This window comes from Nipponia nippon, unplaced genomic scaffold (genome assembly GCF_047370975.1).
Source record: "Nipponia nippon isolate SJK-2023a ecotype South Korea unplaced genomic scaffold, ASM4737097v1 scaffold_5, whole genome shotgun sequence".
In the NCBI taxonomy this organism is placed as follows: Eukaryota; Metazoa; Chordata; class Aves; order Pelecaniformes; family Threskiornithidae; genus Nipponia; species Nipponia nippon.
In genome coordinates, this window is record NW_028262369.1 from 96,276,435 (window position 1) to 96,301,434 (window position 25,000).

Genomic DNA, 25,000 nt, shown 5'->3' on the forward strand with positions numbered 1-25,000 from the left:
CAATGAAAGCTTACGCAGAAAGACTGTTTGTGGCCTAATAATGTGGGCCAAACGTACCACAACATGGAAGCGGGTCTTCTTACCCAACTATCCTTGCCTGATTTCTATAATGACCAACTGAAAAAATTAATCACAAATTAGAAAACCAACAAACCCACCTAGGAGAAAAGGACTGAGTTGCACATCCATTCACAGGATAAAAGCGACCACCTCCCTGTTTTTTCACAGGTGTAAGTAATGAACACGAAGGTGGGGAAACTGAGGCAGAGCTGTTTATGACCTTCCCAAGGTACCACAGTCAATATTAGACGCCACCAGCTCTTCCATCTGACGTTCAGACAAGACTCGTCGACACTGCAGAAAACCCCTCCCAACAGCAGGATGCACTTGCACAGTTATATTGAGGCCACTGAACTCATTTTTGTAATATAGGAAATGTAACATTTTATGCAGATCTAGTTTTACTATTTGATTTAAAGTAGGCATGAATTACGGTCCTTGCCCAGGAAACACTCAAGTGAAGCTCCTTCATTCAAATACGACTCTTCTAAATTAACACGAAGAGGACTACATGCACGGCCACCACGGGATCCTCACTCGAAACGCCTGCCTGTACCTCAAGTTAATTTACCCAATTATTATTTACTTACATGCCTTTCAGTATGATTATGGTTCTTCCACGTAAGTAGAGACATTTAAATTTTCCGTTTCCTTTTAATTTCCAAATGTCTATACACTATAGCCTGTCTGTTGAACTGTTTACTAAAGCCAATGCTTGCTCCACTTTATAAACCTCCTCCACATTTCTTCAGAGTTTTACTCCGTCACAGCTTGTTTCTGGGCTGTGAACAAACTGCTCCCTTCCCTCTTTGCCAAAACAAATATTCCTATATGCTGCAATCATCCACTTTACCCTGCAACGAAGCACCTTAAATGCAAAAAGACCCTTTTTTTCCAAAATTACTACGAAAATACAAACACACACGCACTATGGGAGCTTAACCGCAGTTGTACTCTTGACTAATTGCTTTGAGGATTTTTCTTCAAACCCCTAAATCTCCTTTCCTAAGTCAGTACACTGCGTAACTACTCCATGTAACGTGTATTCTTTGATTTGGCTTGCTGCCTCTTGGCATATTATTTTCATGTTTATCTACATTTTCAAGCCACTGACCAAACCACCTACGAGATCTACCTTTTTTCCACTGCTTGCCATTACTCGTTGGAGCTGCTCTGTAGATACAATCAGAAAAAGTTCAATCACATTCAAGAGCCTCATCCAAACCCGTTACCTATGTTACAAACAAGACAGGTTCCCAAATGAGCCTGAGTTAAACCATTCCCATCTCGGCGACTTAGCCACCCTCGGATTCTCAGAGCATAGAAGTATCAATTCAGTGTGGCTGAATTCCATACATATATACTCTTAACAGTTAAATCGTTAACAGTTAAACAGTTAAATTTAAGCGGAATTATAGACCTAAAACTGGCTGATGGCGGCTCCTCTGAAGTAGGGACACATACCCGTGAGGATATACTTTTACGCATTTACGCACAGGAAAAGCTGAAGAAGCAGCAGGCTAAGGGATTTGCTCTAAACCACCAAGTCTGTGACTGAATTGAGAGGATTGGTTTACCAAATCAAATTTAACTAACAGATTTTGAAAAATCATTGCCATTAAGAAGAATTGCTTGACGTGTGAGAGGTCGGACTATCTAGGCAGGCCGTATCCCCCCGCCTGTCTATAACCTCCCGGCCAACCATCCACTCAATGCACCATTTCTATTTCTGAAGAGGTTTTCTTAGTTTTCAGCCTTTATAAATCTGATCCATCATTGCAGAATTTCTAATAATATTAGATAAAACTTCACCGATCTCTCTCTGGAATAAACTATTTAATATCCTTTATTTAAGACGTGTGTGTGCAATCAATTCCGTGGTATTTACTTGTATTACACACACAGTATTCATCATCTTGACAATTTTTAAAAGTTTTAGAACACCATTTCACTTAACAGTTTAAAAAAAAAAAAAAAAAAGATTTATTTGATGGTTAACTTTGGAACAAGTTATCTGCATTAACTTCCATTGTTTTGGCATAAAGTAGTTCTGTATATTTTACTAACAACAGTGGAGACATGATAAAGGATGTAGGCAGAGAGCCATGAACTGCTCTCGCTGTAACCCACAGTGTTCGTGTAAAAGCATTAATTTTTAGGACTTTGATTGGAAGACGTCTCTGTGCTCAGCCACTTGGATTTTGCTAAATACAACCACGTATAAAACCTTGTACCTGAATATAACAACTTTAACAGCGGAAAGACCATTGTAAATCATATGTAGTCTAAACTTGTCCACATGATTGGAATGATATAATGGATATTGTAGTCCCTAACCACTAGCTAATGTTCTTTATGACACTTAAATAAATGACCTGAAAATAAACTAATAACACCACAAAATCTTCTAAACCTGTTCATGTGCATTTCCCAAAAGCATGCTGGAGAAAGACAATGTCTAGTTAGCACATTTTTTGTGTTTAGATTTTCTCCAGAACATTTGTGCTCCAGCACTATTTTTCCTCTTCCAGACTCCCGTTAATTCTTCTTTTCTGCCACCTTCCAGACAGTCATCTCTCCCTCCAGTACCTGCCCAGATCTCGGTCATTTATAAACAACAAGAGCTTACAGGACTTCTACATCACCATCCAGAAATCTATAACCTAGAAAAAAAACAAGTGCTCCAGTGTTTTATTTGGAGCCAGTATCTACTCCCACAAAGATCATCAGAGTTTTTTAAATCCCTGACTAAATTTCAGAAGATACAACCTCAGAGGGGCTGGTTATGGAATAGCAGAGCTTGGGCAGGAGCAGACATAGGCTTAAAAGACTAGATACAAGAATGAAATTTTTTACGATGAGGGTGGTGAGACACTGGCACAGGTTGCCCAGAGAGGTGGTAGCTGCCCCATCCCTGGAAACATTCAAGGTCAGGTTGGACGGGGCTCTGAGCAACCTGATCTGGTTGGAGATGTCCCTGCCCGTTGCAGGGGGTTGGACTGGGTGACCTTTAAAGGTCCCTTCCAACCAAAACTTTCTGATTCTAAAAAACAAGCTGGAGAGCTACTGTAGCAGATAGGTAGGATTTAGTTATCGAGAAGGATGCACCATTTTTCTCAACCTTAGTTACAACACACACTAGCCACATCAGAAAAATGCCATAGCATTCTATTTTTAATATGGGAGAAGGAATTTTTTATCGTTATTATTAACTTCTTGTAGTGAAATCCTGTACACGTGAAACTTTCCAGAAAAAATTATCACCAAAGGATAGAAATATTAACACTTTCAACAGATTCCACAAGGTACTGTCCCTTATATTTAAAAAAACATGGAAAATGTTTTACTTTTATGCATAAATATATATTTAAACACTGAAATTCAGAACAAACAGTGAGAGACTTAGATATCTAATTTTAGCAGCACGACTTATTTTCAAAAGTTTCCAAATTATTTTTCTTTTATTTATTCAGATTTTTGAGGATCTCTAACACACTTCACAGTCAATTTTAAAACTTTATGAAGACTTTAAAAAGAGTAAGCCTTGCAAACTTTCCCTTTTTGCATAGTGGGTATAGATGTTTAGTTAAAAAGATGGGTTAAAAATTAAACTAAGTTCATATATAATAAAAATTCCATAGACTACAAGTCAGAGTTTGAATTTAAATATTTGCCATTTTGAATAACAGATTTTTTTTAACTCCCCAATCTATATATTATATATTTTCTTTCCATTTACGCCATGAAACCCTGCTCTGAGGAAACCCACATACTTTTCCTTGAAGCAGACATGCATTTTCCCCAGCTCTTTCATAACATGTTGCCACGTTACATCGTATGTGTTTATTCACAGCACTTTATTTGCCCTAATGAAAACTTACTTATGGGAATTGGTTTCTTTTTCATGGCACCAAGAGTCACTTTGTGCACCTTTTTATTAAAAACAACAACAAAAAAAGGATGGAAAGGCCACGATGTCACTGCTCGATGAATAGAAACCACATTAGAAAGACCAACTGGAGTGCTGGTTTGGGTTAGATCAAATTATACGGGCAAGTTCTGTGTGTTGTGTACTGGTTTGAGTAGTTGTTCTCGATGAGCAAGGTAACTTGTAAGAATGGCTAAAATCAATAAAAAGCTAAAAAAAAAAAAAAAGGATTTTGAATTTGTAAGACCTAGCGCTTCTGTAACTGTAGTTACATTTGGAAGCTAAGTTAAAGATAGTTCTGAAAGTGCCATGGATTTTTTTATTATTATTATTGTATTGCCATTAAAAAGTTTAAAAATGATAAAAGGAGACACTCATGATCAGATATATTAGAAACCTTCTGCAGGCCTCGGAGCTGGAACACACATATTTTAGAGCTGCCGCATCTTCATCACTGATGCACCGTCACGGCATAACTTAGAATTTAGCAAACTCATTGTCTGAGAATTTCCTTTGTCTTTCTTTAAACAGGATCACAAATGTCTCTCTGCTAACTGTAATATTTTTAGTAAAATTTATGTGACCTAAACCATGCGGAGCTTCTGTGATTCTAATACCTGGGGTCCATTTGCCTTATAACTGTTGTGACAGACAGTCATTTTTGTCATTTGCAATAACTGGGAAATTCCACTTTTGCACTTTCTATCCTTCTGCTTCCCTGAATTTATCCTGTTCCCATGCTGACTTTGTTCCCACAATTACTACAAATGAGAGCAAAATGACACAACCATGCACACGTATTACTGGCAAGCACCGTACAAATACCAAACTGCAGGGATATCTCTGAGCTTTTTCAAAAGTCAGAATTTTGTCCACTCTGTTCTAAGGAAAGAAAAAAAAAAAAAAAAAAAAAGGTCATGAAAGCAGTTCTTTGGAGGCCAAACTGGAACAGACAGCAACTACATTAGCATATACTTGGGTTTTATATTTATATATAAATTTATAAATTTATATTTTTTATATTTAATGTTACATTTATCACCTGGTAGCAGTAAAACTGATGCATTTATATTTACCTACTTCTCGAAAGACTGCAACAAATGACAAAACTAGGAGACTAGTCTCAGTTCAAGTGATTTTTTTCCTTGATTTTTTTTTCTCTGCAACTACTGTCACATTTTGCCCTACAGCAAAAAAGAGCTGCTGAGTGTGGTCAGGTGTCCCAAAGCTGTGCTACAGTTCAAACCTAAAAGCTCTAAAGAAGATTCCCAATATTTAGGGAATTTGATATTAGGGTTTATTGAAGTTGTCACATACTTTCAGGGATCTAATTTCACTTTCCGATCTTTAGCAATGGTTGTAATTCTTCATTCAGAAGAGGGAAGAGATTACTTGTCAGCAGTAATCTCTAACACAGATAATACCATATAAATATTAGGGGCTTATAAGCATGGACAAGGATTAGGAGCAAAGAGAGAGAACAGAAAGAAAACTGAACGGAGCCAAGATTAAGCACTGGGAAGGGCACGGCAAAAGAAAATACAAGGTCTGCGGCTGAGCTTGTCTTCCCACAGTAGAACATATATTTTCCTGCGTAGAATAAGTAGGGTTTACACAGATTTCCCTGTTCGTGAACTGCAAGATATAGAAGTATGGAAATACTATTTGAGATGTGATCATTTCCCGTTGTCATTATCTTCTCTCATCATCTTCTCTCACGACACAGGAGAAACACAGAATAGACCCAAGGAATGAATGAGGTCGGAAGGTCTCTGGTCTGACCTTATGCTCAACGCCCACCCAGGTTGCTCAGAGCCTTGTCCACTCAAGTTCTAACTATCATCGAGGCCAAGGATGAAGACGACCTCCTTCTGGCAAATAAGCCAAAATATTGCTGGTTTGGCAACAAATTCGCTGAAAGCAGCAACCCTTCTCACTCCAGCAGTGTGCCTGATTCGCAGGCAGGATCCAGAGATGCTCCTGGAGAAGAGAGGCTGGATCCAGATCAACCACAGGCAGTTGGTTTTGACTGAAGTGGTAACTTGGCCTGCTGGAGTGCAGAAGGAAGATGAGACAGGTAGGAGAGGAGAGATGTCAAGAGTAAAGATAGAAAAGAAACAGGATAATCCTCAGATTCCTCAAACTATAACTTCCACCTACTTTTCCAAATAATTTCTGAGGAAAATCCCTCAATACCTAATATTCATATTTGATACTGCCAAAAATTCCCACTTTTACTTAGCATTTACACTTTTCGTTCCAATCTAGTTGCACTCTGATTTGACAACACTGATATTAGTTTATTCTCTAAGATGCCATATCTGTACCTCACTATAGGGAGGATGGTCAAACCAATCTCTTTCCCATCAATATTACATTTAAATTTCTAACATTAAGATTACTGCTCAAGATGCATTGCAAAGCCTACATCCTAGATGACCAGCATTTTAACTAAAGCATTCTTCAATCCTTATTCCCCCAAATACATGGAAAGGTACCACCTTCCAAAACACATCCTGCAGTGAAACTATGCAAAACAGGGGCAAAGGTAGGTGAAACTACTCCAAAACAAATATATCCCTGAAAGTCTAAGCTTTCCTGCTCTTGAGTCCTCTATGCTGCTGGTGCTCTTGTTGGACATCATTTCAACCGAAAGCATGTCTAGCCTAATCCAGTACTTGTGGGATTATTCCATTTTGTTACATATTTACTCGTGACAAATGACTTCAACAATAGCTTAAGCGCTTTAGGTCAGCAAAAAAAATACCAAATAGTGATTACTCTGCATTTTAATACTGGAAGGGAGACTCTGGACCCACTGAAGTCAAAGGCAAAGCTCTCCGACTTCAAGAGAGACAGAGTTTGACCCTAAATATATTATTTCTGAATTCACATCTCCAATTCCCTGAAATCCTTTAACACTAAATGTAAGAATCTGTGCAGTTAGAATTTCTAAGAACATCATTCTCAACAAATGAAATGGTGATAATTTAAAAACTCCTCAGAAAGATGGTAATGAACTACAATACATATTTTATAACGCAGATGAAAATAACTTATGCATTATTTTGCGCAAGATATGAAAACATGAATTAATTGATAGTTCAGAAAAAAAAAGTAATTTTCTCTATAATTAAACATCATGACTGTGTAGATCTGCTACACCGACACTGCAAGGTAACAGATAGATTTTTGGAGCCCTAAGAGTCACCTTGATAGCAACTGCCAGAAATTTAAGAATCGTTGACTTAAATTCTGCTTCTGCAGAAGTTCAAAAGAATGAATTACACTATGGGGAAAAAAGTTAGGCTTCTGAGAATTGCAAGGTTTTTAAGGTTCTTTAGGATCCTAAAGGATTGGTCATGTTTATTAGTGCTTACTTAAACAGAAAAAAACAGCTCAGCTCTCGAGTGCTTATTAAGAAAATGGAAATTTCACATATAGCTCCAAACAATACAGCATCTCTTCTTGCTAAATGGAATTGGAAATGGGTGTTTGAAAACTGATATCACACCTTAAATCATCTTGTCTTTCATTTCCTTTTTTTTTTTTTTTTTTAATTAAAACTAATACCAGGATCCTGTAACATATAATTTCCTGTTTTGTGGAAATACTTCTAATCAGGATATATAGGATGGAAGTCCCCTTTAAACAGGCTGTTTTGTAACATACGCAATGCAGAAGGGAGTGCTATCATAACACTTCAATAGTTAAGTGACTTTATGAGAAAAATACTTCCAAATGTTTCCTAAAACCTTCCAAACCGCACCAAAGAACATTATCGTAATATTATGTTTCCCTATGGCCTCCAATATTTAAGCTTGCTATTCTTGAAATGATACTTGGATGAAAAATATAAGTTTATGTAATGTATAAATTGTTCCTAGAAGAAAAGTTGCCTTTAAAATTACTCTGTATAGATGTCAGATATTTTACATTTTCAATAGCCTTTCTGTATTAATTGAACAAATAGTATGCTAGTGCTTTGGGCTGCACGTGAATAGTCTGTATTTGAAAAACTGAACAGTCACCGTGTGATCTTATTCATAGCAAATACTGAAAACAATAACTGTCCTAACCGATTAAATATCAAGTTACCCTTAATAGATATCCATATTTCTTGCACAGTATACATAATCCATATAAACTGTATCCCATATATCAATAACATATTCCAGCGAATCCACCATCAAAGAGTTCGTTTATAGTAGGTTTTCATTTGACTCGGGGTTGTAATGTTCTGTGCAAGCATAAGCTAACCATTGCAGTGATTTTGCCAGCAAGCTGCTTTTTGGCAGATTATTGGCAGTACATATTGGCAACAAACTAGTGCAACTAAGCCCTTCTTATAACTTACAGGTAAATAATGATTTTAATAAATTTATGTAAAATGTTCCACTTGCTGACATCTGTTTTTGATAATTCTCTCGACTGCGCAAATGCAAACTTCTGTGTGCTTCTCAAGAAAGCGCATATTTCACCTTAATTATTTAACGCTTTCCCAGGTACCCCAAGAAATAAATAACCAACGAAGTCTACTTTCACTTGAAGGTTTAACTGAAGAAAGCTTTATCTGAAAAAGCTAGAGAAATTAATTAAAAATAATAATTGTATGCACACAAAAATCTAGAACATATTGTCATCAGTACAACATCCAAGTAGTAACAAAAACACAGGGCTCTTGCAGAGTTATCTCAGCCACAGGGCCTTCAAACTGGATGGTCCAGGCAACTGCCTCCGACCCCGAGGACCACGGGGTAACACAGAGACTCTGACCTGCACTGGAAAATGTGTTCCTACACTAAATTCATTTGCACTTTTTTTGCACTACAACTGAAGTTGAAATGTGTATGCATTTGTATCTCAGCTAGGCAGTGTGGTTTAGAGGAAACTCTGAGTTTTAATCCCAACTTTGCCAGTGGGCCAGTGTCTCACTGTCCAAACACCCGCAGTCTCTCTCCATCTCTAGAACTAGAATGGCAGTAGCGCCCTGCCCTGAAAGGATCAACTTTTGTTAGAAAGCTCTAAAAATGTTATTACTACTAGTAGCAGTGTCATTAGAGGGGGAAAAAACATTGGATTCCCTTTTTCTGGTATAAATCAGGATGACAGCGATTCTGAGTTAAGATTGCTGAGAATCCACCCTTCAGTATCCAGGTACCAGAAAGCCACGCTAGCACAGCTCGGGGGCTCTCCAGGGAGCCTGTGCTGCCAAATTCCTGCAAAACACACGTGTCCCATCGTTGAGCTACCTGTGATATTAAAGACGGTAAAACAAGAAGAGGAATATGCAGTTTTTTCTTGGAAAAAGGAGAAAACAGTATCAATACAAACAGCACTGCTACCCTTATAGGCTACGAGCTGGCAGTTGCCAGCACGGTGACGTATCTGGATGAGGACAGGAGGAAGGACGGTGCCTACCTCGTAAGCAGACACAGCCATGTGAACAGCTTGAGCTAACACTCGCTCTGTAGGGCGATATGGTCATCTTGAACATTACTGCACTAAATATATTACTAAAAAAAAAAAATCAGAAACCTTGGAGATACGAAGAGCTCAACCACGATTCTTCAGCCGATTGCCTTGCTTCTACAACTCTGAACATTGCTCATATAGATACACCCCAAATGATCAGAGAAAGCAGTACTCGCAGTATGGCACTTTTGAGGTTTCTATGGAAATAGGTCAAAAAGGTGAAAGAAAGGCCAGCACATGAGAATTTAAAAGAAAATGACAAAATCAAAACAAAAGCATTTAAGAACACCAAGGAGAAGTTTCTTCGGTTCTTCCCTCCTCCTAAGTCCGAGCCACCGCTTCTCAGGACACCGGTTCCCCTCCCTGCCATGCTCTATCTGGTGACAACTCCTGCCAGATGCCCCCGTGCTCCTCATCTCCGTCAACCCAACGTGTAACCATAATTAAGGGAAGTCAAGTACTTTAAAAGGTTTTACATAGCAAATGTCCATGTCCATTCTGCTTGTGGATACATCTCAAAGTCCTATTAAATAATTGTTTTAAATGGGGCCTGTAACGAGTAGGGAGCAATTATTAAGGCATCAGATTTTATTTGTGCCCAGTTCAGGCTTGAATTTGCTTGCTGGTTTTGAGCATTTATTCATTTATGGAGGCAGCAGTTTAGGATTTTGTAAGGCCTGGCAACATGGTTAAAACCCAGTGAATTCTTGTTGAGCTCTATTGGACGTGCTGGTGAAACTCGCCGTTGCTATAGTGGACTTGCTTTTAATTTGATCTGTTTCAAGGATTCGGTATCCTTCCAGCACGTTAGAAACCTGAGGGCATATATTTGTATTGTTTAAAGGCAGGAAATGCTGTGAACTGAAATGAGAACATATCCCTTTTGCCTTTATGGACTTTTGTTATTTTCTCTTCCTTTTGGGGTTTTGGAAACAAAACCAGTGAAAGCTAAAAGTTTGAACAATAGCAAATTACTTTCAAGGAAAAAAAAAAGTAAAATACTAAGCATACTTTTATAGCTTTATTCATACACTTTGTATACATGTAAATTGGACTTATCCAGGCATCAGAAAATACTATTTGCAGCAGGACCTTAGACTGCAACAGGATCATACTGTTTTTGTCATAAAAGACTGTGGACTTTGCTGTTTTGCTTTATTATTATTCCTTTACTACCTTGTATTAACTTGTACCCCACTGACTTCATGACATAGCCTATTTGTTTCACGCTAACCACAGAACTAGGGCAATCACATTTTTATTTTAAGGAGAAAAACTACGCATCGTTGTAGCTCTTTCACTTTAATTCCTTGTCCGAATAGTCCCACATCCCTCCTCTAACTGATGCAAAAGGCAGGTCTGAATTCTGGGACCACTGACACCGTACAGGCATATGAAACAAGAACTGGAAAAAGATAAACGGGGACACATTCTGCTAAAATTAAGAGTTGGATAGACACTATCTTTTAGACAACTACAGCATCAAACTCTCTTACAGGAGCTCCGTACTAATTAGCAGAAAGACTGGAGGCAGAGTGGCTGCGGTAGCCTGATCGCAGCAGGATGCATTGATCCTAGTGCAGTACCATGCAAGTATGTCCACGCTGCTTTTGGTGCCCAAAGTAGCTTGGTTAGGGCAAAGTATCTTTATTGCACATAATGAATTATACTGTACTACTTTATAAGAATCGGGTTATAGGTTACAGCCACGGTTATGGCTCTCGGGAATACTCTTGCCTCACGACAGGCTGCAGAGATCCAACTAAGTCTGCAACAAAACTTGCTGGAGGACAGCTCACGTGCGGCAACCTCAACTGCAGCCATTACAGCAAGAGCCTAAACACTTACCCGGCACTTACACAGCGGTGTTCCTTGCATACAGTGTAGAACAAGCTGACTGTTCCTATCTAATAAGCTTAATAGCTAAATATAAATTACAGTGGGATGTAAAGCTTGAGAGAGACACTCGACACCCAAGATACTGCTTGGCCATTAGATCTCTCCTAGCTAGTGTTTCTTCACACTCGCTAATCCCTCTTCCTGGACAGCAGCAATTATGACACTGGTGAACTGCAGGACTTTGGTTTATTTGCTTTCATTTGGCACAGTGCTTTGTGCCCATCTCATCTACTCTTGGAAGTCACAACAACTGAAGCAGGGATCACGTTGAGACACCGTCAATCATCACAATAAACACAGCTCAGCTGTTTCCATGCAGTCAAAGCTTTTGGTGGAGAAGAATCTTAATAAGAGATTTGAAAGAGCACGAAGAAGCAGCTTTACTTTAAGTGCTCGCAATAATGATTTCCAAAGAAACACTCCTGACCATCAACCCCGGGGAATAAAGAGCTGAAAGGTACTCATGTTCATCTGTGGATTATCTGTCCTGTAGATCTCCACATAAAAGCAAAGCGGATCCGTAACTACCAGCTGTAATGCTTCTACGGTCTTTCCTGCAGAGACGGGCAATGAAGAGAAAGGCTCGGTTCCCACGCCAGACATCACAGGGTACGTCACCTTCCTGGTGGAAAAAGTGGCGATCCAAAACCTAGCACCTATGATAACCATAATTACCCCAACTGTTCTTGGGGTCACATAACCGTACATTCTCTCTTATTCAGAGGACACTAATCTAACAGTTTTGCCCAAGTGGTCAAACAGTAACTAACATTATATTTTGAAATGCAGCGGCATACAAATGCACAACATAAATACACACAACTGACCATAAGCCACCAGTTTACAGGTCCCGCTTACCTTATTCTCAGTTCTTCTGAAAATGTAGTTAAAAACTCTTAGGGCAAAAATTACAACTAAGTTCACGAACTACACAAAAAAATTGGCTGTGACGCTGTTTATTAAAAGTTATGATAAACTAGAAGGTCCAACTAAAAGGAGCAGATGCACTGTTTGCTAAGTTGTAGCTGCAGACAGAATTTTTTGTGCCGAGATCAAAAGAACAAGGTGTTCATATAAATGGCATTTTATTTTGATCCTATTATTCTATATGAGCTCAAGGAGAGATCAAAGGAAAAAGTACCCAGGTTTCACTATTAACACTTAACATAGCTCCAGTCGGAAAATCCTTTCCAGATTGTTAGCGCAATTTAAAGCCCAGCACATTTTTGTTGTTCTGTTGGGTAATATACCTGAAGGCACAGTTTTGATTCCTTGACCACCTTTTCCATTGTGGAAAATTGCTTCTGATTATATATAATTTCAGTTATTTTCATTTTTATGACAGTAACCCCCAGACATCCTATCTCTGGGGACTACGCTGTTTTGGGTTGTACCCGCTATCCCAGAGAGACAGCCAGCCCTGAAGTAGCGACGATATATTACCGACTGCATACAGCAGTCGGGAAATTCAATACCGTCGGAGTCAAGTACTGAAGTCTGATTCAGCCCCCTGCCAATGGCAGTTCCACTGGAAGCAAAGCATACCAGCTTCAACTGAGTATGTAAACAAACCTAATGGGCCTTCAAAATACGTAAAGGTTCCTCCTGATAGCTGGCAAGAATAAATGTGCTTTAATATGTTGTATTGCTTATTGTGACATTATCCAGGACTACTACTATTAATTAATGGTTCTATTGCCTCTCTTAGAACCCAGCAATGTTGCATATAGAAAAAATAATAATATATTGTATTTCTTACAAAGCCAAAGTACGCTAACAAATTTTAATATTCATGCTTGCTTTGAATGTAAGCTTCTCATTCATGATTCAGTAATTTAGAGCACAAATTTCAGAATTTCACTTCCAGTGAATTTCTTTGACATGCTAAGACTGCAGAAATCTGCTAACAGGTATAGCTTATCAGACCACCTTCGGAAAAATCAGCAATCTAGCATTCATAAGAAAAAAAAAAAAAAAAAGAGAGTGCACATGTCCTCCTTCCCTGCCTTGCCTCCCCCTCCCCGCTTGCTATTATAGCATTCGTGTTACAAAGTCATTCCAAAGTTTATTGTAAATGCCAAAAAGCGGGCACCGATCCCACATGAGCTGGCTCAGTTATGGCCCACCATCTTGAACGTATTCGTTTCATCTAACTCAGTTCCAGGAGTTTTGGGGGTTTTGTTTTGGGGTTGGTGGTGTTTTTTTTTTTTTTTTGACTTAACTTTTCTCTAATAACAGTAGATCGTACATACGCAAGGAGATGGCAAGTCATGACTTTGGGAACTTGCAGAGTCAATGCTAAATGCATGCAGGTGAGCTGTGGCCTAGAGTGAACATTACAATTATGGGTTAAACGACACAAAACATCTCACGCGCAGTCAGAATATGTTCATATTACACACAGCAGCCAGCTGGCTATAAATCTAAGAAGTAAGCTGGAAAGCTTTAGTTTAAATGGATGAATACAGATATAAATGGAAGAACAGTGGTTTGTTGCCATATGAATGGCTTTTAACTGAAAAGAGTGGATTGCTTTTACGAGGGTTTTCCAAAAGAGTAACCTTGTTGAGATGAAAAAAAGAATAAGTATGATGATTGGGACATTCCATATATTTATATTTTCTATTTTGTTTTGAGACAGAGAAGTCTGATTCAGCATGTCTGAACAATGAGAACATGGCTTTACATACAGGTGTTCTTAGTGAATAGGGACACAAGTTCTTTAATAATACCTCTGCAGCTGATGATCCATAAACAGGATTACTCTATTAATTTATTTCAGATTCAAATTACCACAAGCTGAGCTGTGAGAAGCCATGGACCATTTTTCATGCCATATTTCCAGCTCTAAGAAATGTATGCTATAGCCTTCTCTACTCTTTCTCTATGAATCACCGAATCTATGGCCAATGACCCTATCTGTGCACAAAACCACCAGACCACCTTGATGCTGCTAAATCAACACCTTCCTGGCAAGGCACAAAGGATGAGAGGCGCATTTCTGAGACTTTCTTCTCTTTTTATTAACTAGTGATGACTAGCAGAACCTTCTGGAATATAGACCCAAGAAACATTCTAATAGGTTTTCATAAATGGATGAACCTGAATGACCTTCTAGAAGTCTAATTACCCCACTTGAACATTTGGGGATCTTACCAAGATAAACACTTACTCTTTCTCCACTCCACCTAAGGCAGATGTAATTCCCTCTTGAATCCAAAGGCAGGGCTTAGGTTCTTACCAACTCCAATATCAGCTAAACTTTAAAGATATAAAGGAACTTCACATTCATAAACTTAAGTTTATATTCATTTATATGCTATATATATTATATGTAAGTGTATCTAGATATATAATAATTTTTACAAAACTTTCTTGATGTTTAAGAGTGGCTGTAAGCTCATGGTTTTGATGTACTCACTGTTGACAGAATCAGATGGAACCTGTAGGAAGACTGATAACGAGTTTGCTCCCCAAAACCTTTCTCCTATGTCTCTGAACTGACTGAATGGGAAACGAGGGGGAAAAGAACAAAGATTTGCTGTTCTTTACAGTCACGCAATAAAAGTGTAGGTTAAGTACAGGAAGTATTTGCAGATTTCAGATAGTTTGTGGACCTTTGTTGCTTTTCCTTGCATTCAGATGTAATCTCAGCCCCAGCACAGAGCTGGACTTTCATGTTCTGCAGTCCTTCACTATCAGAAAACCCAACCCACTGTGACACTTACGGCGAAGTGGACTCAAGACACAAATTTTAACCTCAGCTGTTTGTAGGCATTTATTCATGCTAACGCATTAAGGAAAAAATGTTTCACCACAAGAGAAGGCTTAAAAATTATACTGCTGAATAAATTAATACAAATATTTAATGTATATTCATAGCAGAACATGCCTACAGACTGGAAAGATATAGCTATAACTTTTAGAAGAAGTTTGGATAGACAATTTGATGTTCCACATCAAATGTGTCACAATCAGGTGATCTTTAAGCCCCATGGATAAAAAAAACCCACTGAGATTTCTGATACCAAATATGTATATACCTCCAACTCACTCAAGTTACCATTAATTACTACAATATTTTTAGAAGGTCCTTCAAACAGAAGGGTAGTATTCTCACCACAATTTTGAACAAGCAATAAATTGTGTTTGGTTCTTTAGCTTCAATCAAGCATCAATTTTGGATTATTTGTCTGAAGTCAGAATTCTTAAAATAAGCCAGTTTTTTATAGAACCATTCTGGGAAAAAAAATCCCCTCCACAATTTGAGTGTAATCAGCTATTCTAATAGAACTGGCTCTGATTTGGAGGTAAGGTACATGATCATATATATAAGGAGGGCTGTATGATTAATTCCAGAGCTGTTCCACCAGTACTCACATGAATAAGCATAAACACCTCAATGTTGTTTTAATTTCATTATGCTGCTGTACCACCTTTGGTTCTCAGACACCTTTTTGTACCAACATCAGCATTTCATCTTGCACATCTTTTCCTATTGTCTCTATTACCCAGTACCTTTTCCCCCCTTCCTCTCCAAATGTTTCCTTACTGCAGGAAGGCATTGCATCCTAGTTATAGTACACATTCATATTTTATTCTGCTCTTCCTGGGCATACAGAAAGGCTATTGCATTGCTCATGTGAAATACTGAGCACTTTCTTATCACACTGGCTAAAAAGGGGTTTGAGCATGCGCAGCATGTTGCAGGAGAAGGGCTCATAGCACAATGGGCAACTCAAATATCAAATTTGTCAATCAGCAATATTCAGCATTGAAAATAGTTCTGAACGTGAATAGGAAAATATCTGGCTGTCAGATATTCAGAGGTGTTACATGCCAAAACAGTGTTAGGGAAATTTCCAGCTCTCACAAGAGCTTTCAGCTAATTCACGATGCATCATCTGTACCTTCGGGTGCTTTCTGGAAGCACATTCCTCCTTTTCCTTTATTGGCCTTTGTGAAGAAAACAGGAGATGAAACTCTCACCAGAAAGTTATAAAAACATTAACCTCTAAGTACCTTGGATTTTGGTAAACAATGAGATCACTGGAAATCTTAGCTTCTGCAGATGAATTACAGGAGAATAATGGGACTGAGCAAAAAGTCATGGACTATGTTCATCAATATGCGCCTTTTATGTAAACTAGACTGTTAACTGAAAACCAGTTTTCAGAGTCTCTTAAGAGGCAATCACCTTAAAATTAATCAAAGTGCTGTTTTGTTGTTGTTTTTTTCATGGGGGATGTGCTCCTTTGGACATTCAGAAAATTGCTTGGAGCAGAGACTGCTGCAGCCAAAGGCTTTGGGGTTCGTGGCTCAGAGTTCACCTCTCCCACGGCAGAACGGTGCTGGCAAGGCGAGCGAGCGCCGATGGCTCTGCTCACCCTGTCACCAGTTACCCAGTGACACGCACGGTTCCCTGCTGATGTCACTGAACAACTGCAGGAGCAGACAGATGTGCACCAGCAGCTGGAGGACCTGGCCAACGGGCAGGAAGACATTGGGACAATGGGCGATGTGTGTGTCCCAGGGACCTCAGCGAGGCTCAAGATGAGGGCAGGTGACAGCCTACAGGACCTAAGGATCAAGAGGAGACTTGGTATTAACATGTGTGGTTGACATCATTGCATGGGGTCGCGCAAGGCAGTAGGAACCACGATGGCTGGGGCTGGCTCACCAGCCACTGCATTAGGTCACAGTCCCCAAAATAACAGAGCTTCAGCTCCCTTTTTTCAGCTGATCCTCACCATGCCCTTAGTTTTTAACCGTTTCTTTTCCCATTTATCTATGGCTCTCACTGTTCTTATTTCTATGAAAGCTACCTCCATGGCAGGTACATACCTGTACAGAACATACATACATGGAACAAATTCTTCATGAACCATTTCGGGTTTTTTCTATATACCTCTCCTTAAAATATTCCTTAACTTACTTGTTCAGTTCCTAGCAATGACTCATTAAAAAAATAAATTTCATAATAATAACACAGTGATAGATATCAAAGGTGAAAAGTGGCAATTATTTTGCACTCAAACAGCCTAAAACCATCTTCAAACAGCATATAGAGAAAAGGTCTGTATTTCTCTACAGATGTATTTCCTTAACATTTTTTATCAATTTATTTCAGCAAGAATGACCAACTTAAATTTTTCAGTGTCTTCAAGGACCTTATTTCATTAATTTGTATAAAAGGCAGAAAAGTATATATAAGCATTTAAAAAGCAGCCAGGAATATCTGCAAGAGTTTTTGTGGAAATAGTGCAATTAGATTTAAAATACCAAACACTCAAATTACTTCTGACATTTGCTCTGAGTCACTTTAGAATTTGCACCTATGAACAATAAAAAAAATACCGGTTCTGAAGGAGACCGATGATTTCCTTTGCAATATTTTACCACAGAGCAGTTATTCTCTCTTTCTACCAGATCTGACAGCCATTCAAATGCGCTGGTTTTGCTGCACACTGAACTAGAAATATGACCTCTACTTGGAAACTCCTCTCAAAAATATTTTCTTCTGTCAATTCTCAGTAACTGTATTCAATAACAAGCGTGACTATTGAACTTTTAAAGTATCAATGTTCAGTCATCTTCCTGAGTTTACATATTGCAGCTGCAGGGAATAAAGATGCTGAAAGACTGTGATCTCTCCCCATAGTTTAGATGCTTATCATAACCTTTTGTGATGTTTAATTGGCACTGCTTTCTCCTCCTTCATTTCCAAATGGATGAATCACAGACTCCGTCTTCCAGGAACCAACCACTTCAGCTATTCTCTGCACTTCCTTCAACTCTTCCTCAGCCGCAGCCAGCCCTTTGCTCGACCCCACCGTTAATAAACGTTCAACTGGAAAGTCTCAGCGAAAATCCATATTAAGCCTTCTGAGAAGAGAATGACTAATCAACACCTAAAACCTAAAATTATGACAGCAAACTTGTCAGACCATCCCGCAGCTACTGTGGCTTGTTCAAAGGATAGAGTGAAGAAGAGTCACTGTTGAAGGTCAGATTTCTTCACTTTCTTATTCAATAATACTACGATGTGTGCTCTGCTACTCTGAGTTATACACAGGACGTTAATCACAGATTAATGCAAAACTAGAGGGGTATAGTCTACATCGGGTACTCTTCATTATGATTACCTGACAATTTTAAGTTACAACTTGCAAAAAACTAGATCAGCAATGCCACAGTTCACCAAAACAGAGAAACGACTCGTCGGCTGGTCATTCTGCTCTACCTACCATGCTTGGACTTCTCCCCCCAACTCTTCTGCGATGCTCCCAGATTACCTCCCACCTTCAACATATGGACACAAGAAGTCTCACTGGTGCCGAGGTCAGTTTGACCACTCACATTCGTTTAGGTTATATACATATGTTTAACTACCTTCTTGAAAAGTATCTCACTGTGTTGCTGGACCGACATTTTGATGAACAGCCTTGAATACAGGCAATGCTACGCTAAACCCTTTCTCAGATATAATCCTATGAAAGAAAGAATGCATCTTATACAGCATTCAAGTCTGTCAGATCTTGTTATTTGTATTAAGCAAATTCCAGGCACACATTTGAATTCTGTGAGCCTTTGAGGCCCTGCAAAACATAACAGTACATCCATGAGTCTACCCTGAACATCCAACCAGATGAGAAGCAGTGCTTAGTTTTGTTACACATGGAACAGACGGCCACAGGCAGTGAACTTTAACAAATAAGGTTTTGGGGAAAAACAATATAGTTTTTGCATTAGAAGGAGAAAAAGGAGGCTGAAGAAAATGCCCACCTCTCAGAAGACACTAAGCATCTTACCAAGAAAAGCAGAGTAGAAAGGTCAGCGATAAATTTTACTGTCACTCCAGCCGAAATATAGGAAAGAGCTTCATATGATCTCAGACGCTGACTGAGGGTCACATCAGGACACAGAAGGAAGCAACAGATGACCGAGATGGCTATTTCAAAAGGTCTGCAGTTCTCTAATGCTAAATTTATCCTCAGATGCTTAGAGTGAAAAGTGTAACAAGTAACTCCCCGAGTTCACATCAGCAGGGAAAACCAGCAATGAACAAATGGAAATCTAGTGTCTGGGAGTCAAGATGAATATAGAATTTTCTGAATCAGCCACGTGAATGAAAAGGGCTGAAGTCACACCCAGGGAAAACACAGATGATCCTCAAAACAGAGAAAACCACCTTGGAATATTTTCCTGAAGTTACTGTATCTCATTCTTCCAGCAGCACCTGCCCTCAAACCACGGTTGGACTCAATGATCTTCAAGGGCTTTTCCAAGCTAAATGATTCTATGATTGACCCAGCCAACTTGTGACGTTGGAGCCCTTCCAGAACACACACTATGATTAGACCACGTAAGGTTCAAAAAAGGCTTTCTATCAAACAATTATCTAGAATACCCCACCCTCTCAAATGATACCCTAGTCATACACACCATTCATTGCTTCCAGATAAGACCACTGCATTACAAACCATCTTGGCGTAAAAAGCAACTGCTGCATACCTGCAGTGCAAACAGTTTGCAAACAACTGGCCCTCACAGCAGTGTTAAATACCACAGTCACACCACGTCCTGTTCCCTCCATCAACAACTTACCACCATCCATAACTCATGGTCGCTCACTCTCAGTGGACTGGTCTTAGCTTGTGGAAGTAACTATTCTCAACATGACTATCCTTCAGAAAAAGCAGAACTGTTTATTTCGGAAGCTCAGGGGTTTTTTTTAAGATGTGTATATATACACATATACACACAACTATCGTGTGTGTGTATATATAAGTACATATATGGGAGATTTTCTGAGCAGGAAACTATGGAATCTTTTCTAGTAGTTATGAACAACTTCCAAACTTAAGATTTTGAGCTCCTAATGCAAAACTTGTCTATTTAACTGCTTTTAAAGAAAGATTTTTTAAAAAATTATCTATTTTTTTGCACATTAAGGTCATTAAAAAACCCAACTACTTCACTGATCTCGAGCAAATTTTCATGGAGATGTGCTAAAACACCATGATCGTAGCTACATAAAATCAGCTGCAAGGAAAAGGTTTACTCTCTCCTTTCTGCAGTTATTCAAGAGCAGAAAACAGGGTAGTGATTCCTAAGCTTTTTAGCTCAGTTCTGTCACAAATGGCAGAAGTAACTCCTGGTTGTGTATCATTTGGAAGTGGCTTCAGTGCCACCATTAAGGACCTCTTGCCTAATGGCCCAGACAGATGCAGGAAGCCTCCTAGCCCCAGCTCTCCGATTTACCAGCTATCGCTGTTTGCAGCAGTCCCTCGACTCCTCTGTCCAAAATAGCTGGTTATTTTGCCCTGTTGCCAAGACCAGTGGTACCTCATCTACTTCTGTGGCTTCCTGATTCTACGGTAGCACAACCAACGGCAAGAAGAAAAAAATATTTTTTACAGAGCAATACATTAAAAAAATCCAGGCTTTTTTAAAAAAAGTTTCTCCTAGGTATAGTGTTTACGAAGAGTAATACAAACTGCTATTTTTAAAATTTGGGGAATGCAGTCCTTAACTCAAAATAGTTCCAGAACTATTTGCCATTCGTTATCCATTACGATTCAGAACCTGTGTCTAACTTGGAAATTCAGTACGTTTACTCTGAGTTTTATAGTATACTAAACGGTTTCATTACTTTTTACAGGAAGTAATACAGAATTATTTGTAGATTCAGCAATGGAACCAGTAAGCCAATGATCTTCCATTTCTGAAGTTCCCTAGTTATCTTGAAATAATAAAAATACATCAAGACAGCAGCAAGAAAGCAAGTGGACAGCTCTCTACAGCATCTCAACAATAAACAGCAGAACCGTGATACTTCACCAGAATGTTCAAAAACTAAATTGAATGGCAGCATGATTGCAGTGGTTCCAGTTATGTTAATTAGGCTGAATTCATGGTTCATTGATGCTGCAATTATGCTGCAAAGAAATGCTGCAAGCATGCTATCTCAACCTCCTTCAGCCTGCTGAGTATGCTGCCATTATTCTTCTTGTGGCAAAAAGACTTTCTAAAGAGATAATATGTAGAAGTCACATTTATACTTAGACCACACGGTTTGCAAAGATGCAATTAGATGACTGCATTTTGAGACTTTCTTCTTTTTCAGATTTAATAGGAAAAATAGCTTTCCAAGTTCATTGGCCATTTTTTAAGCATGCTTTACTTAGCCAATTTGCATACTAAGCATACAAATTATAAGCCTTATTAGCCCCATTTCAACCGCAGGGTAAGTAAAGGAGGTGAAGAGTGTTGCCCAAAGTTATGCAGCTCTTCAGTGGAAAGAGAACCTAAATATCTCCCACCTTCTTTTAATGACATCTCCTGACTGGCCGCTGTGGATAGGATGCACACACCACCCAAAATGCAAAACCTTCTGCTGTGAAAGATGGTTTAAACAAGTGATGGGTTTGGTTTCAGTGTTTCCCTTCACCCAGGGCTCCAGCCCAGGTATCAGTAGGAAGGAGGGCTGCAGTGACTCATGCAACCACGCAGAGGTTCTGCCAGGTTGTCAGGAACTTGAATTCTCAGATCTTCAGAAAATGGCAATTATGTCCAACTAAATCAAACAAATAATGACTTTGTGATATGAGAAAGCAATCAAACCATCAACGATAAATTAATCTGATGACCAAATTTATTTTTTAATGGAAAGCATATTTAAATCTGTATGTTTGCAGTGGAGAAACTTTACTATTATTTTATTTGCATTTATCTTAGTAACTAACTATTGTTAAGTGTTCCAGTTATTCCTGATAATTAAAAATACATTAAATATACCTACAGACGCCCATACATGATGAACATTAGAGTTAAATTCATACCTTTATATAATTTTGAAATTAAGATTGTTTTTTAATAAACTATAATGTTGCCAGATTTAGTCCAAGAAAATTGAATGCAGTGCTTAATTCAGCAATGTCAAGCCTTCTAACATTACTGTTTCCTTGTTCTCCAAGAATTTTTTGGTGAGCGAAGCCTTTATTGCCTGTTCCTTGGCAATAATAGGTGAAGAAAGCCTTCAAAGGAAGGAATAAATAAACCAGGTCAGGACTAAAGCAGAACACTTAAGACTTGTATACACCAGTGCCCTATACAACGGTTTCCATGAGGCATTCTGTGAAATAAAGAGGTGCAAATGGGCATTGTACTCCCAAGTAACTTTTGGAAGACACATGAAGAGTTGAATACATTAACCCGCAATGAGAAGGAAAAATTTTACTATTGTAGCAGCTCCTTCTCTACATGGGTAAGGTGTACTTGCCCTTCAACAGAAGTTTTCAAAGCTTTCCAGTTCTTACTGGGTTGAGGAGGCAGGGATGGAGGAAGATGATTTTTCAACCAGGCTGTCAGTCTGGTTTTTTTAAGAATGGCTCTATTTTGAAAACCAGCCACTTCAGAAAATGCATGTTCCAATGCTTTTCTTTTCAAAGCAACATTATGTGGAATCAGGTGTCTAAACAGAAGCTAGGTCAATGCATACCTCCAAAGAACTAAGTATCCTTAAAGCCTAATTTCCAGGTTCACAATTGACTTAAGCACTTAGAAGTTCAAGTCTCATTAAAAACCAATGGTGCTTAAGCACTTAATTTTTTATTTTTTTTTTTTTTTAAATTTAAGCAGATCTTGAAAAAAAATTTGATACCAGCCACTTCAAAGCTGGCTCTCCGAACTCTGGGATGATTGAGTTTCCATAATACAATTACGGTTGTAATGGAGCTGGATTGAAAGCTAGGTTCAGCTTTCAAACAATCTCCCCAAAATAGTTGCAGATGATGTGTATTTTAGCTTTCTGATCCTCAGGTGACACAGGAATGAACGATATTAGTGAGATATGCATTAGAAAGGGAAGGCAATCCTCTAACTAGAAATAACCATCTTTTCCACAGATGAATGGACATCCATAACAATTTAATCTAACGAGACATCTAGCTTACATGCCCATTTAAAAAATGATAATGGCACTTGTCTGGCAGGTTTGTTCCTCGATGCTTCATTCAATGACTATTGCAGTTCTTTTGCTTTTTTCCTCCTAATATTATCACAGGTCTTTTTCCAGATTAAATCTACCAGCAGTTCTCACCCAAGCCACAGCTTCAATTAATACCCAGTTTGAGTCTTAACACAAGGAATTCATTCATGGACTGAGCTTTGGATCGGGCTTTTATAATGAGTTTTGTAATGCTCCTAAGATAGGAACCTAAACCAGTTTGACACTGTAACTAGTCACTATATAAACACAAATCTAAAAGCACATCAGGAATAATAGCAATATTTAACAGGCACTAAATAACAGCAGTTTGAGAAATAATTTGTACTTTATGTAAGAGCACAACAAAAAACCCCGTCTTTTCAGATCTATAACTAGCCCAGTGGATCTGGCTTGCAATCTACACTGCCTACTTAAGCTGGAGTTTAAATACAACACAGAGAATGATGTCAAGCCCGCCAGACAGGAATGCATGCGTTCCAAAAGTTTTATTACTCTCACTTAAAAGCATTACGATGGACAGGAGGAACTAAATATTAAATATACCATTAACAGGAAAAATTATTTCAAATCAATGAAGCATGACAAGACACAAGTATACTGTTTCTCAATTTCTTTTTTTCTAATGTACATTGAGGAGACAGTAAGGTAGTAAATGGCCAAGGTTCAAATACAGGACATAAACTAGATGAAACTAGAAACAGGCAAAGAACAGCTCAAAAATCTGAAGAAAATTAGCAGAGCCTACAGTCTGAATCCATTACTGACTTCATACCAATCTTTTCTTGAAAGTAGGTAAAACTGGTGTACTGTTAAATTCTACTAACTACAGAATTCAGAGTATTTCTTTTAAAGCTATGCTTGACAAATCTGCTCCCAAACCAAAACCAACAGCTAGTTTGTTATTCTCTCTCATAAGTAAAGCAGTAAAGTAATATTGTAAAACATAAACTAGATATTTTATTTATAACAAAAAGATAGTCTAATGCCTAATGAATGCCTGCTGCTCACCAACTGAAAAGTTACGGACCCTAATAAAGACACTTTTACCAATTCATTAGGTAGGCAAAACTCACTTTTACAACCCAGGCTAACAACCTGTCATTACTGGTACTCTGTAAGCGTTCAGAGAAAGCATGAATTGGCCCACAAAGGAAGAGGCAGCCTCACCGGTGCCTTAAGAACCCCGTTCCTAGAGCCCTTCTAACTGCAAATACGTACTTTAGTTTTATTAAGTTTAGTTTGACAAAGCGTTTGGTCCAGTACACATTATTGGTCAGACTATCAACATCCACCGACTTCAGCGTAGCAATCCTGACAGCACATCTTTACCTATAACACTCGTTCTCCCTTGACAACACCAAGAATGATTCCTCCATTACCTGCAATGATTTATTGAAAAGGCTTTAAAATGTCCCGTGCTCCACAATCTAGACTGAAAGAAGACGGTCAATGGAGGTGATTACATCTTAAAACGATAGATCATCCGTTACTGACAGCTTTTATATTTCTCACTTGAAAAAAAAAAAAAGCCCTTGTGTATGTATACATAACAGATTTGAAATATGTAAGGCAAATATAAAGACGGGGTTTAAACCCTCAGTTTATCAGCTCTACAGGCCCAATTT

The 25,000-nt window shown here is 38.6% G+C and overlaps 1 protein-coding gene across 14 annotated transcripts in view; it reads right to left on the minus strand.

Annotated features, from left to right (window-relative positions):
* Positions 1-25,000, minus strand: part of QTMAN (queuosine-tRNA mannosyltransferase) — a 186,824-nt gene that overhangs the window by 37,070 nt on the left and 124,754 nt on the right. The window lies entirely within an intron of this gene.